The following is a 2,849-nucleotide window of genomic DNA, read 5'->3' on the forward strand; positions in this document are numbered from 1 at the left end:
TACTTGTGTTATTTAGCCCGGTGCCTGTGACCACACTCGTGCAACTCACCACCACAGTTGCCTCACCACACCACAGCGGATCACAAACCCCTTCATCACCACTACCACATCTCTGATGCCACGCACACGCACACGCACACACACACACACACACACCACAGCTCTACAACAACATCCACACACCACCACCACCGCAATCACACACCACCACCACCGCATCCATCACACACCACCACCACAGCAACCCACACACCATCACCGCACCCACACACCACCACCACCGCAATCACACACCACCACCACCGCAATCACACACCACCACCACAGCAACCCACACACCACCACCGCACCCACACACCACCACCACCGCAATCACACACCACCACCACCGCACCCAGACACCACCACCGCACCCAGACACCACCTCCGCACAGACACCACCTCCGCACCCACACACCACCACCACCGCATCCACACACCACCACCACCGCACTCACACCCACCACAATCACACACCACCACCCCAGCAACCCACACACCACCACCGCACCCACACACCACCACCGCACCCACACACCACCACCGCACCCACACACACCACAAACAGGAAACACTACCTTCCTTTTCATGGTAGGGAGAATCCTTTCTTGTCCCTCCCCCCACCCACCCACCAAACCCTTCCCCATTGCTCTCCTCCTCCTCCTCCTCCTACCTCTTCTCCTCCTCTTTCTCCCTCGCCTCATCCTCCTCCTCCTCCTATCTCTCCTCCTCCTCTTTCTCCCTCGCCTCATCCTCCTCCTTCCTCCCCTCCTCTTTCTCCGCACCCTGACAATGGTTGACCTCACACAGCGGTCCAGTAAGACTGTGTTGGCTGCTCACATAACAAGAGGTGTTGAGAGAACCGTAAGTAAGAATGATTGTGAATGAAAGTTAATCGTTCGAGTGTGGACCCGATCTTGTCCACCCACCCACACACACACACACACATGGATATTAAATTTTCTGCACTCGTAATGACATTCACCAGTACTTATATGAATGTATGTATGTATGTTTGTATGGTTTTAATCTTACAAGTTCATACGAGTCTTCATGAACATTTTATAAGAAACAGGTGTTCTTTTGTTCAGTACCGAGTTCAGAACATCAATGGCAGTAGTAGTCATAGTGTTTCCATTAAGAGTTCTCCCAAATAGTTACACCTGACAGAAACCAACTACAACAACAACATCCAATCACAACTAACAACAACAACTATAGGGGAGAGTAGAACAATAATGTCATCAATAATTACAACCAATAACCATAATAACTACCACAGACAAATAATACACCACGGCAACAAAGATTATCATCACTATCACAATAACACCACAACCACCATCATAACCACAACAACTATCACCACAATCACAACTCTTGCCACAACGATAAAAAGCAAAGCAATTTTTATCACAACTTCAACCATAACAACTCATCAACCACAATATAAATAGCAACAATTGGTTTATTGCCATCATTAACCAGAACGATTGTGATCACAACCAGGACAGCCTTATAAAACAACTGCATCAACCAAAGCAGCTACCACAAGCCAGCACAATCGTCACAGTTCCACCCATTGCTAAAAAAATCAGCCGAAACTAATCAACAATTACCTAAACAACCAAAACAAATATCTAATCAACATCCAAAACAATCACAATGACTATCATTTTATAAAGGCAACCTAAACAACAGTTACTTTAACAATAACAAAAATTACTTAAGACAACAACAACAACAATCAATAACACCACCATCAATGTTATTAAGCTTTACCAATAGCTACAACAATTACCACTACCACAACCACTAGGAGGTTTATACCACCAAGTCTGGTAGGCTCCACCAACAAATACTGTGAAACCAGCAGCCGGTCATGTGAGACACGAGCCGCCAACCTAGGCCGCTCGGGCCAGGGACACACACGACCTAACCAAGACACCAAAACAATAAATATATGTCCCCACTCCTTCATTTTCTTACAAAAGAGAAAATTATATCCTTAAATTCTTCTAAATGTGTAGAATTTTTATGTAAAAGGTTGGGATGCTAGTATTGAAAGTATGTTGATAGGTTTTCAAGAGACTTAAGGTGGCAACAATGAGTGAAAGATGCCGTTCCGGTGGCGTCGTACAGGAAGTTGTTATTATTTCTGAGGACAGTGAGGGTCTTGTGTTGACGCCGCCACACACACAGGAGGAGGCTCGCTTGAGTTATGGACCTGTGAAGCTGTAAATGCTCGCCTCCAACCCTCCACCCTAAACGTTCGACATTTCTGAGTTACTGATGCATAAAATGTGATTCAAAACGTATTCTTTTTGTGTAATATCTACTGGTTTGTACCATATCTTGAAACTACTGTACAGGGAAAATTGCAACTTGTCTGAGTTTAAGAAGCATAGAAAGGAAGTTAAACGTATTTTATTAGGGTACCTGTTTATTATATTGATGCCTCCACCTATACTGTAAGTTAGACAATCTTGAATACATTAACTATAGTATTTAATCGTTAAAAGGTGTAACTATCTTAATAACGGAAGTTTATTGAGGGGTCTGCTGTTAAACCCTAAATGTTCAGCATAATTTAGCATAAAATGTATAGTTAAGTGTATTTGCAGGGGTGTGGGAATACTTTGTGTAGTTTTCTGTAAGTTGACTACGATGTTTCAGGGTGACTTACTGTAGGAGTTAATGCACAACAGTAGTAGGAGTTTAATTATGTTTGGTAAGCTGGTGAAGTACAAAACGTAAGCGTCAAAACACCTGTTATTTTTTCTTTAGGTTTGTTGTCTTGTTTATCTTTA

Source organism: Homarus americanus, unplaced genomic scaffold (assembly GCF_018991925.1).
Source record: "Homarus americanus isolate GMGI-L3 unplaced genomic scaffold, GMGI_Hamer_2.0 scaffold17856, whole genome shotgun sequence".
In the NCBI taxonomy this organism is placed as follows: Eukaryota; Metazoa; Arthropoda; class Malacostraca; order Decapoda; family Nephropidae; genus Homarus; species Homarus americanus.